Below are 13,130 nucleotides of genomic sequence, written 5' to 3'. Positions count from 1 at the left end.
GGTGACGCTTAGGTAAAGTTTCAGATGATGACGGTTCTTGCGCTACTTGCGCCACAGCTGGTCATCTATGCGGGATCCGAGTGTGTGTGTGCAGCCCCTTAGTGGTGAGGCTTGTGAGTGTCTCTTGGGCATTTTCGCTATATACATGTTTTTCTTCGGACCCAGATTGCTTTTGGGCGTACTCTGCGCTGCGGTGTCAACTTCTGTGGATTCTGGCCCCCCCGGGCTCTGGGAGGTGCAGCTGGCGGAGGAACTCCTTTTGGTTGTCCATAGAGGTCAGGGTGAGCGTCTGGTTTCCCCGTGGTACCTCCAGGGACCCGTCTGCCCCCCATCTGTATCTGACTCCTGCTCCTCGCAGTTGTTTGGCAGCTGGTGCAAGTTGCCTCCGTTCCGCAAGTGCTGCGAATGGTAGATCCCCATAAAGGGCCACCGTGCTGCCCTCCATTTGCACAGTGCCCAGGTCTCTTGAGCGGGACATAATAGCGGAGCGGGTTGCCATGTCCTTTGTGACCGCTATAGTGTCTCTAGTCGCGTTTTCCGGGGCCGTTGCCGCTTTCCGCATTCGAAACGCTGACAGTATTGCGGTGGGGTCAGTGCCTCCTTTAAGGCCCATTGTAGACAATAGGCGATGGATATAGGGTATTAATGCCTCTCCTTCCACGTTTTCTGGAATCCCCCTGAGGCGTATGTTCCGCCTTCTGTGTCGAGCTTCCATAGTGGTGATAGTCCGGGTTAGTTTCTGGACTTGTGAGGAGAGGGTCTGCATTGTGTCTTGAGAGTTCTGCATCTGGTGGTCTCTTGCATTTTCCCTATTTTCCATTGCTGTGAGCCTTTGTTGGATGTCCCCCACCTCTTTCTGTGTGCTTAATATATCTGCCCTCCACACCTCTCTCATTTCTTTTAAGAGATCCCTTATGTCTCTTTTCGTGACAGGGGATGATTCTGCCTCTGATTCTGTGTCAGGACATGGGAGCTCGGACTCTGCTGTATGTGAGGTAAGGCTTTCCCTGTCATCCTGGGAGTCCTCCTCTGCACTGCTAGCTGCGGCCGCCATCTTGGCGGCTACCTGTGGGTTAGGCCTTGTAAATGAGAGCCGGATATCGGCCAATTTGGGTGTCTCTGGCTGGCGATTTTTCTTATTTTTGCGCCCCATTAGTGACTCTGGTCGGGAGGCGTGTGTGTGGGCGATTTTGGGAGCCGGGTGTCGGGTGAGTGCTTACTGTTTTGTTCGCTGATACGGAGCTCCACACACTCGCGTCTTTTTCGCTCGGCAGCCGGCCACGCCCCCCCTTAAAGGTTGTTTAATGGGACTAAATTAAGGAAAATTGTACCTCTATGCAGATTACATAGTTTCAACCCTTGCAGTCCCCATAAACCCAGTAGGACATTTACTACCAGAAATTGTATGGGCAAGTATCAAATTATCAATTAAATATTAGTAAGATTTGTGCTATGCCATTTAAAATTTCAGTGGAGGAAACACAGATTTTAAAAGCCAATTATGACTTTTCATAGGTTGAAAAAGAGACCATATATTTGGGCATAAAAATTACAACAAACCCAGAGAAATTACTAGAAGCAAATTTTAAAAGTCTATTTTCCCAAAACATCAGAAATTCTGCAGACATGGAGTAATTTAGAGATTTCATGGTGGGGAAGATTTAACACAGTGAGGTGCTATATCCTTCCGAAATGGACATGCTTGTTCAGACTTGTTCCTCTATCCTTGCCTCGATCCGGGTTAAGGGAGATTCAAAAGATTTTAGTAAAATATGTTTGGGGAGGGAAGAAATCGTGAACTGGCTTCAAAGTACTGAAAAAGATATAACCCAGGGAGGTTTGGGTTTCCCAGAAATAAGGCAATATCATGATGCAGCAGCACTTGTTTAAATGGCTCAGAGTTACAGAGACTCAAGAAATATGGTACAAAACTGAGGGTGTGTTGACCAGACTAAAAGACTTGAGTCTTTTATTATCTCTAGGCTCTAACAAGAATTCTGTAGAAGTCCATAAAAATCTAATTATGGATAGTCTCTTTGAATTTTGGAGAGTGTGAAAGAAGAAGATGAGAATTGATTGTTTTGTTCTCCCCGACACTTCATTAACATTTTTAGACTGGAGCATTCCAGATTTAGGTATTAAAAGATGGGTTTTAAAAGACATATGTAGGTATAGCCAACTATGGGAGGTTGAGAATGTTAATGATTATCCCCAATTTATAGAAAAGTTCTCTCTTCCGAGGAATAAACTGTTCACCTACTTAAGAGTGATAGGCTTTTTCTTACAATAAAGAGGGAATTCCATTAAAAAATAAATAAAATGGGTAAAATATTGAAAGGTGAAATAACGACTAGAAAGCTTATTAAAAGTAGTCTCCTTGAAATAACAGATGACCATTCAAAAAAATCCAAGGCGTTTATTAGGTGGGAAAGAGAGCTTGGACATGATATGGATGTGGAAGACTGGTACAAAACAATTCAGCATCTTAAAAAAACTATTAATTGTTTAAATCTTCTGGAATTGTAATACAAAATGATGTACAGATGGCCCTTGGTACCAGAGAAATTAAATATGATATATAGGAAGTGTTCTAGTTATTGCAGAAGATGTAACAAAGAAATAGGTTCATTTACTCATGTCTGGTGGAGCTGTCCATTATTAGATAAATGTTGGGATTTGGTTGCCTCAACTCTGGAAAATGTAGAGATCAGGGGAAGAGGAAGAGAACAAGAAACCAAATCTGACTAAGATACAAAAATATCTGGCTCTACACATTTTAATTGCAGCAAAAATGCTAATCGCCTGGAGATTGAAAAATCAAGAAGTTCCGACAGTCTCTTAAAGAGAATAAATTACCAATTACAAATGGAAAGACAGCTAATACCAGGAAAAAATCTTAGCAGAAGAAGCATTTAGATATTGGGAGACACAAGGCCTGGGTTAATCAAGAACACCCTTAAAGGGATCCTATAGTGCCGGGAAAACAAACCTGTTTTCCTGGCACTAAAGGTTTGCAAACTATCTATAGAAAGGATGGGTGCTATCTGTAAAATTGCGCTGTCAAAAAAAGAATTGTGGGCCTTACTGAAAAATGCCAGACCCTAGAATCTGGCTTCTCACAAAAAGACTTAATGAATAACTGATACGACACCGTGGGAAAAGAAAAGCCCCAAAAAACTGTCAAGAGCTAAAAGCTGCCCTACAGAAAGCCCCTGTTGTGTCGTTTTACAACACGACTATACACTGTGTATGCATGAAAAGTAAGGGACTTAGTCTGTTTTGTGGAGACACTAACAGACCAGCAGTCTACCTCTCCAAACAGCTTCAGTGGCTAAAGGGTGACGAGCATGTGTAAGAGCATTAGCAGCTACTGTCATTAAAGGGCCACTATAGCCCAGACCACTTCAGCTTAATGAGACCACTTCAGCTTAACTTCAGAAAAACTGCTATGTTTACAAATGGGTTAATCCAGCCTCTAGTGGCTGTCTCATTGACATCAGCTAAAGGCGCTTTCGCGCTTCTTACTGTGATTTTCACAGTGAGAAGACGCCAGCGTCCATAGGAAAGCATCGAGAATGCTTTCCTATGGACTGAATGAATGCGCGCACGGCTCTGGCCGCACATGCGCATTCAGCCGATGACGGCAAAAAGGAGGAGGAGAGTTCCCCTCGCCGAGGGAGCCCAGCGGGGGAAAACAGGTAAGATTTAACCCCTACCACCCCCTAGAGCCTGGCGGGAGGAGGGCCCAGAGGGTTGGGGGGGGGGACTTAGAGACCCTATACTGCCAGGAAAACGAGTATGTTTTCCTGGCACTATAGTGGTCCTTCAAGATGTGAGATGCTACACTTGGACAGTCTCTATAAGTACTTGCTAACCATGTCAACTGGTGAATGGAGAAACCGATATATTTTAACCCAAGCACTGTGAAGAATTAATGGAAATTATTATCAGTCCTTGAGCGAATTATATGTGCACATATTAGTCATGTGCATGGGGAAAATATTCGGCTCGGATCGGCATTCCGAAATTCAGGACTTAATCAATTCGGGACTTCGGCAATTCGGCACTTCGACACTTCGGAATTTCGGCACTTGACCACTTCGGAACTTCGGCACTTGACCACTTCGGAACTTCGGCACTTCGGAACTTCGGCACTTCGGAACTTCGGCACTTCGGAACTTCGGATCTTAGACACTTCGGAACTTCGGCACTTCAGAACTTCGGAACTTCAGCATTTCGGAACTTCGGAAACTTGGGAACTTTGGAACTCCGGCATTTCGGGACTTTTGTTGGAGCCGCTTGGTAGATAACTCCCTAATTCCCACGGTAAAAATTACTTAGTATTAGTAAATTGTGCCCCTACCCGCAATACCGTGAGTAGGGGCATGTCTATTAAACAGTGAGCAGCCTGTGGGTGGGGGCCAGTGGTGGGGGCCAGGGGGAGGACATTAGGTCCTCCCCCCTTTTTTTACTTTAGGGCCCCCACCCGCTCAGGGAGGGGGGACCCTTTTTTTTTTAACAATGAGCAGCCACAGACTGCTCACTGTTTAATAGACATGCCCCTACTCGCGGTATAGCGAGTAGGGGCATAATTTACTAATACTAACTAATCTTTACTTAGTATTAGTAAATTTGGCTGAAAGACCAATTTAGGTCTTTCAGCCTTTCAGTAGACAGCTCCCTAATACCGTGGGAATTAGGGAGTTATCTGCTTATTCATTCCTGTCATTACATTGACTGGCTAAGTAGCTTACATTTTATATGAATGTGTGTTGCTTGATTGTTGTGAGTTTTGCAAATTCTTACAGCTGAATCTTGTCTATGTTTGTATACTTTTTATTTGAAATTGTATACAGTGTAACATTCTTCTTCTTTCACTGGGTAAGTATATTCGTACTTAGGCAATACTGTGCTTCGGAACTTCGGCACTTTGACACCTCGGAACTTCGGCAACTTCGGCACTTCAGCAATTCGGGACTTCGGCACTTCGGCACTACTACACTTCGGAAATTCGGTAATTTCGGCACTTCGGGACTTCAGCAATTCGGCACTTCGGCACTTTGGCAATTCAACTATTCGGACATTTGGAAGCACCCGAATGTCCGAATTACCTGAAATTCAGCCGAATTTTAATTCGGACCGAAATGAATTGCACATGTCTAGCACATATCAAATTGTCTGATGAATTGGAAGAGATCAGGACATGCAGTAGCATCTTCATAGGAAATCTTTGAAGCACAGCTCCTATTTTCCAACTTGTCAGCGCATGGAGCAGAGTTGGTTGTGCTAACACAAGAATTATATCTTGGAGAAAGATAATGGATAAATGTTAACTCAAATATGTATTCAGAAAATATGTATTCAGAATTTTAGAAAGAAAAATAATTCCTCGGTGCAACAGGAACCAAAAATTCAGAGTGGACCCCATGTGAAAGAATTGCTAGGTGCAGTGTTTCTACCCAAAAAGTGTCTGTGATACACTGCAAAGCACAGCACATCAAAGTAGGAACTCAGAATTAGCAGCTGCAATATCTAGAACTTGGAAAAGTGAAAGACTTCTCCAAAATGGACTGTTTCTGTACAACGACTGCTCATAACTCGCAGTGTTGTCAAGTTAAAAGATGGTGAACTTGCTGATACTATGGTTGAAAGACCATAGTTGTAGGACAATCGAGAAGGGAAAAGGATGCAAATTACCTTTCCAAAGGGAGCAGCAAGTAAGTGTTTTGATGGGTATAATAATGCCTGACCACCTGTCAATGATGGAAAGCCGAGAATTCTCAGAAGGAAACTCATGAATTACTCAATCTCCTGACATGCGTACTTGTCTTTAGATATGCTTATTTATCAATGAGACTAGTTTTGCAGTTCTCATCTGGGCATTTGCTGCCCACTATAACAGAATTCTGATCAACAGGAACAGATCAGGAAAATTGTTCTTCAGATTAGAACGACGTTAGATTACCTGTTAGCAGCATAAGGAGGGGTATGTAAGGTAGTGGGTGGCCAATGCTGTACACACATAATAGATGAGGCAGGTGCTGTTCACCACAACCTAGAACAGCTGGAGGAGGTCCAGGACAGACTGAGAAAACAAGATTTGGATTTCTTCCGTGTCTTTGACTGGACTTTGGTCCTAGGTATATTTTGAGGTACACTGGGAATGCAAATATTATACTTTGACATCTTAATAGTAACCATCAATATTTTAATTTATATTTTACTCATTTTGTTAAGTGCTTATTTGATAAATTTTGTTCCACCAGCCCCTTAAATCCCTCCACCTCCTATGTTTCAATGGCACTCCAAGGTGTAGGGTTAGAGGTCTGTATGGTTGTATGAGGGGCCACAGGTCTTCCTGGCCCCAGAAGTACTGAGCAGACATAGAAAAACCTGTATCTGGCATATTTTGTTTCTTGACATGTTTATTCTTTCAGAATTAAAGGAGGGATTGAAGGGGTTCATTTCTGTTCTGCTATAACATAAGACTAACAGCCTTGTACATTGCAAGGACGTCACTTATGTAGTCTCTTTCTTGCCACATGACCATCTTTGTTCCACCCTTTTCTAAAAAGAGCCCACTTAGTAATGCCCAGTGGCATCGCTGGGGGGGTGGGGTGGGGGGAGAGGGCAGAGGGGGCCATGGACATCCCTAGGTCAGGCTGTGCCTCCCCTTGTGCCCCCCAATTAAAAATAAAGTTATATTGCCAAGCTGAGCCAGCCAGCGCCGGTGTTTTTATTATCAGGGAAGTTCTGACAGCCACAAGTAATGGGGGGAGGGGGGGGGGGGCTGAGCATATAAGGGGGGCTAAACATATAAGGGGGGGCTGGTAAAGTAAGGTGGGGTGAGCAAGTAGGGGGGGCAAGCATGTAAGGTGGGGTGAGCAAGAAAGGGGGACTAAGCATATAAGGGGGGCTGAGCAAGTAAGGGGGGCTACGTATAAAAGGGGGGTGAGAAAGTAAGGTGGGGTGAGCAAGTAAGGGGGGGCTAAGAATATAAGGGGGGGCTGAGAAAGTAAGGTGGGGTGAGCAAGTAAGGGGGGCTGAGCAAGTAAGGGGGACTAAGCATTTAAGGGGACTGAGAAAGTAAGGTGGGGTGAGCAAGTAAGGGGGGCTTAGCATATAAGGGGGGCTGAGAAAGTAAGGTGGGGTGAGCAAGTAAGGTGGGGTGAGCAAGTAAGGGGGGGCTTAGCATATAAGGGGGGCTGAGAAAGTAAGGTGGGGTGAGCAAGTAAGGGGGGCTGAGCAAGTAAGGGGGACTAAGCATTTAAGGGGACTGAGAAAGTAAGGTGGGGTGAGCAAGTAAGGGGGGCTTAGCATATAAGGGGGGCTGAGAAAGTAAGGTGGGGTGAGCAAGTAAGGTGGGGTGAGCAAGTAAGGGGGGGCTTAGCATATAAGGGGGGCTGAGAAAGTAAGGTGGGGTGAGCAAGTAAGGGGGGGCTTAGCATATAAGGGGGGCTGAGAAAGTAAGGTGGGGTGAGCAAGTAAGGTGGGGTGAGCAAGTAAGGGGGAGGCTAAGCATATAAGGGGGCGGCTAAGCATATAAGGGGGACTGAGCAAGTAAGGTGGGGGTGAGTAAATAAGGGGGGGCTGAACAAATAAGGGAGGGCTGAGCAAATAGGGGTGGGGTGAGCAAGTAAGGGGGGGGAGCAAATAAGGGGGGATGAGCAAATAAGGGGGGATGAGCAAGTAAGGTGGAGCAGAGAGCAGAGCAAGTAAGGGAGAGTAGAGCAAGTAAGGGGCGGCAGAGTAAGTAGACAGGAGCAGAGCGCAGAGCAAGTAACTTAAAGAAAGGCAGAGCAGAGAGCAGAGCAAGTAACAGGGAGCAGAGCAAGTAAGGGGGAGCAGAGCAAGTAAGGGGGAGCAGAGCAAGTAGACGGGAGCAGAGCGCAGAGCAAGTAACTTAAAGAAAGTCGGATTAGAGAGCAGGGGCCAATATATACAACATACAAAGCACACAATCCAGCGCACTTGCTTATTCACTAAACAATGATTTCAAATCTCACAGATTGTAATTTCATTTTAATTTTAATTTAAAAACACCTCGCCTAAGCAAAAAATAATGGGAGTTTAGTTACATTATATGATCATATATTTCATAAGCCTGCAACAACGTCAGTGTGCCCTCCTACTCTAGCAGCCTCATGCCTGCCCTTATGAGACCAATCCACTTACTTGGGAACTACTAAGTAAGGGGGAGCAGAGTAAGTAGAGGGGAGCAGAGCAAGCAGGCAGAGAGGAGCCTTACTTACTGGGGACCGTGGACAGTTTACAGTGCAGCCACACGTAAGGTGTGAAACGTTCCCTACGTGAGAGTGCAGTTTGCAGAGGGAGCAAGTGGAGCGGACAGTGCGGCTACACCTTATTTGCCTAAAATTGCAGTTTGCAGAGGGAGTGCATGGAGTGGACAGTGTGGCTACACCTTACCTACCTGAGATTGCAGTTTGCAGAGGGACTGAGTGAGCGGAGCAGACACTTCAGACAGTGGCATTACTACTGTAAGTAACGTGAACTTTAATTTAAACTTTTGAGTAAATCATATGTATGTACCCAGGATTACATATTGTGCGTATAACAATGAAACAAGTCATTTTAGTTTTAGTTTGTGTTGGTAATGGATTCACCATCTTTTATACAGGTAACAGGCAGGTCAGGGCATGCATTTAAAGGGAGCATATAGTGCCAGGAATACAAACCCGTTTTCCTGGAACTATAAGCTCTTGGAGTGCCCCCTCCCCCCCAAACTATCCCTTCACATTACACAGTAAAAAATGGATGGTACAGATATAAGTAAGGGTGGGAAAACAGTATCACGGTCACTGTATAAAAAGTCACTAACACCCAATGTTCCCTCACAGTATCCAATCCATATATACAAAAATAAAGTGCAGAATGATAAAGTGCTAGAGTCTTTTAAATTAATATAAAGACTGCTGATAGGTGCAGGGTCATGTATAGCTGGGCTCAATGCGTTTCGTCGGTCGTCCGACTTCCTCAGGAGCTTCTCAGTGAAAAAGAGGTTACATTTTTACAGTATAGTTGTTTACTTTAAAGATTTCTAGCTCTTACTGGGGCGTTGCTTAGAGTCAAAAAGTCCAGGGGCTTTTATTATTAACTATTTAATAACCTAGGTATTTCTGATTTGAAACTGTTCACATCAATAAAGAAAATGGCTACTGTGCACAATGTATGTTGCAAAGTTGCATTAGAAATCCATGACATGACAATGAAAGATTCATAACATGCAGCCCTCTATGACAATATAAAACATATTTCTTTATATTATTAATGTTATTAATTCATCCATGAAGAGATAAGTTTTATATTGTCATCGTAGACTGCATATAATTAATTTTACATTGTCGTGGCAGTCTATTACAGCTTGCGCAGCAGCCATTTACTTTGTTGGGATAATGGGATAGTAGCCATTTTCTTTATTGGGGTAATGGGATAGCAGCCATTTTCTTTTTTGGGTGAACTGTTCCAAACCAGGAATATCTGGGATATTGAATAATGACAGGTTTAAACGGACAGGTTCAATTACAGGTTTTTATAATAATTACCATAATTCATTTTTAACTCTCCAAGTCATTCAGTCACATTATCCCACACCTACATCAATTGTTGAAGTGAGTGTGGACTGAATGGGTTCGGGTAAAAATGCTAGTATGACTGAATGACTTGGAGAGTTAAAAAATGGATGATGAGCATTATTAAAAAAAACTAAACAAAACAGTGGAGGTGAGATTTACGTTTTGAAAGTGCCCATCATCCATTTTTAAACACTTCAAGTTATTGAGTCAGATTACTGGGTCCCCTCCATGCAGACCACACTACCCTAGTTAATGGGAGATGCAAATGGGACTGAGAGAGTCTCATGTCATCTCTGTCCTCAGTTTGCCGGTGCTATCTATGTCCCCAAACAGCTGACGATGGTGTGGCGGTGCCTTCTCTGTCCCCAAACAGCAGGCAGATTATGAATGAGAGGCAAATATAAAGCCCTATCAGGGCCGGCCTTAGGGGTGTGCGAGCTGTGCGGCCGCACAGGGCGCCATGGAGCAGGGGGCGCCGTGCGGCCGCACAGCCAGCCGGGATTTAAAAAAAAAAAAAAAAAAAAAATTTTTTTTTTAATTTGCAGCGGGGGCGGAGCTTACCGTGCGGCGGGGGCGGAGCTAAAAGCGCCGGAAAACTGATGCAGGGGAAGCAGGAAGGAGTCCCTGCTTCCCCACAAACAGTCACCAGGAGCTGCACTGCCTCCACAATGAACTCCACAGGTAACTGTGATTGTCAGGTGAGTGTGACTCTCTGCCTGTGTGTATTACTGTCTGTGTGTGTGTGTGTGTGTGTGTATATGCCTGTCTGCCTCTGTGTGTGTATTACTGTCTGTGTGTGTGTGTGTGTGTATGACTGTCTGCCTCTGTGTGTATGACTGTCTGCCTGTGTGTGTCTGTGTGTATGACTGTCTGCCTCTGTGTGTATTACTGTCTGTGTGTGTGTGTATGACTGTCTGCCTCTGTGTGTCTGTGTGTATGACTGTCTGCCTCTGTGTGTCTGTGTGTATGACTGTCTGCCTCTGTGTGTGTATTACTGTCTGTGTGTGTGTGTATGACTGTCTGCCTGTGTGTCTGTGTGTATGACTGTCTGCGTGTGTGTGTATGACTGTCTGCCTCTGTGTGTGTTTGTGTGTATGACTGTGTGTGTGTCTGTGTGTATTACTGTCTGCCTCTGTGTGTGTCTGTGTGTATTACTGTCTGTGAGACTGATTGCCTCTGTGTGTGTCTGTGTGTATTACTGTCTGAGTCTGTGTGTATGACTGACTGTCTGCCTGTGTGTGTCTGTGTGTGTGTGTGAGACTGTCTGCCTTTGTGTGTGTGTGTGTGTGTGTGTGTGTGTGTGTGTATGACTGTCTGCCTGTGTGTGTGTGTATGTCTCCCTGTGTGTGTGTGTGTATGGCCGTCTGACTCTGTGTGTGTGTGTGTGTGTCACATACAACCAATACACGCATATCACACACTGTTAATACACCCATTACAAATATCACACATAGCATACATATCACACCTACTATCACATACACAGACAACACAAACATTACAGCATACATGGATGATGGGGGGGGGGAGGGGGGGGCGCTGTGAAGATTTTTCGCACAGGGCGTCTAAATGCCTAAGGCCGTCCCTGAGCCCTATGTCCTTTTTTATTTGTGTCCAGTATATGAACAGTGTATTTTTCAATTGTGTTTAAAATGCAATTTCCTTATTTAGAAATAATAATAGAGCACTGCCTTGCAAAACGAAAAAGCTGTGACAGCTGCTTATCGGGCCAACCTTGTCATTAATTTAAGAGGTATGAGGGGATGAAATTTAGAATAGTATTTTTAGTTTTTGTTTTTTTTTTTTTGCATTTTTTATTTTTGCAGTGCAAAGAAATACAACAACATGCGTGAAGTACCCCAACGGCATTCCTCACGCTTATTTTCAGCAATTATAACAATGGGGTATACAGGATTACTTGCACTTTTTTAGTTAGTTAAGAAGATGATCATGTTTAAGCATAACGATGGTGATACTAGTAGTGTACGGTTTTAGCGTAGCTTAGCAGTTCTAGTAATATCCTGACAGTGCAGTATCATAAATGAGCATATTTAAGCTAAACATTGCTTAAGTGAGATGGTTACTGACTACAGGCCTAAACCTGAGGTTATGGGTCGCAGATTATAGAGTATAGCATTCTAGGTAGTTAAGCGCATATATAGTATCTGTGATAGTGGGATTTTACTCCACACACATCCCCCAGTGGGAAGAAGTGCCCGGCATTAACTCTGGAGCTCAGTGGCAAGTAATCGCACCGAGAGGCACATGCTTATTAGCAGTTGCATCATACAATAAAATAACATAAAATAACATAGAAAAGCACATTGCTTGTTTTGTGGGCTAAACCTGCTGGGTTAAGAGTAGTCCCAGGGGCAGTTCAAGCTTTTAGCCCCTCGCCAACTTCGGTGGCTTGATGAGCTAGTCCGGAGTGGGAGCCGATAAGAAGGCAGGTTAGTGCCATGCTGTTAGGCTGCCGCCGTGTTCCGTCTGCTGTGTGCTTTGAGGGAGGTCACACTTATCTTCGTGGGTTGTGGGGTACCCTTCTCTCGTCGCTGTTGAGGGGTAGACTCCATTTCGGCGCCCCCGCCATCCTCTGAGGTGTTCGTCACCTGAAAGCTGTACATAGCTGATCCAGGTGTGTTGGCAGTGTGCTGCAGCGGTGTGTGGGATCAGCGTTGTTTTGCGGGAGCCATCTCAGTGCAGGCAGCCGCCATCTTTAGTGAGTCGTCCTCTCGTCTGTGTCCCTCCACCTGGAGGTGTGCGCACAGTTCCAGGTCTGCGGTAGTGCTGTGGTGGACCGGTCCAAAAGGGGGGGAAGGGATCCGCAATGCCCTGCAGGACTTCGGAGCTGGGAGACCGGCCACGTCAACCACTCCGCATCAACCGCTAGGCCACGGGTCGACCCTGCCACTAAGATTGCATCTGGAGAGTCCACCATGCTCCCTCCCTGATCCTGCAAAGATCACTGTGGGGTGAGTATGCATCGTGCTCGGTTGGTTTGGCAGTGTCTCGGCATTTGGGGCTTAAAGTCTGCAATTTGCTCGGAGCTCCAGGTGGATGCGACTACCCTGAATGGCGGTCAAGCTCTGCCCCCTAGTATTTTTAGTTTTATATGTTTTGTTTTTCTATTTTAAATTGAAATCTGGTTGCAGGGGCAAGTCCTGTGGTTGCTGGTTGCAGTTTAGTTTGTGCTCAAGATCTTTATATATATATATATATATATATATATATATATATATATATATACATACACACACACAGACACAAACACACGTTTTATAATTGCCCCCCCCCCCCCACACTTTTGTCTCTGGCCCCCCATGAGCCCCCCCCTAAATATGCTGGAGACATCACTGGTAATGCCACCTAGGTAAACTTAGGATCAATGATTTGTTGCATGCTTATTTCATGCTATATGCACGAACTGTCCATAATAATAGTTAATAGTTGTCAATATTTTATTGATAATTAATGATACTCCTTATAGACACCCAAAAGCTGGGTTCCGTTTAATAAACATTGTACATTTTCTGAAGC

Source organism: Pelobates fuscus, chromosome 1, assembly GCF_036172605.1.
Source record: "Pelobates fuscus isolate aPelFus1 chromosome 1, aPelFus1.pri, whole genome shotgun sequence".
NCBI lineage: Eukaryota > Metazoa > Chordata > Amphibia > Anura > Pelobatidae > Pelobates > Pelobates fuscus.
Note: the sequence above shows the minus strand (reverse complement) of the source record.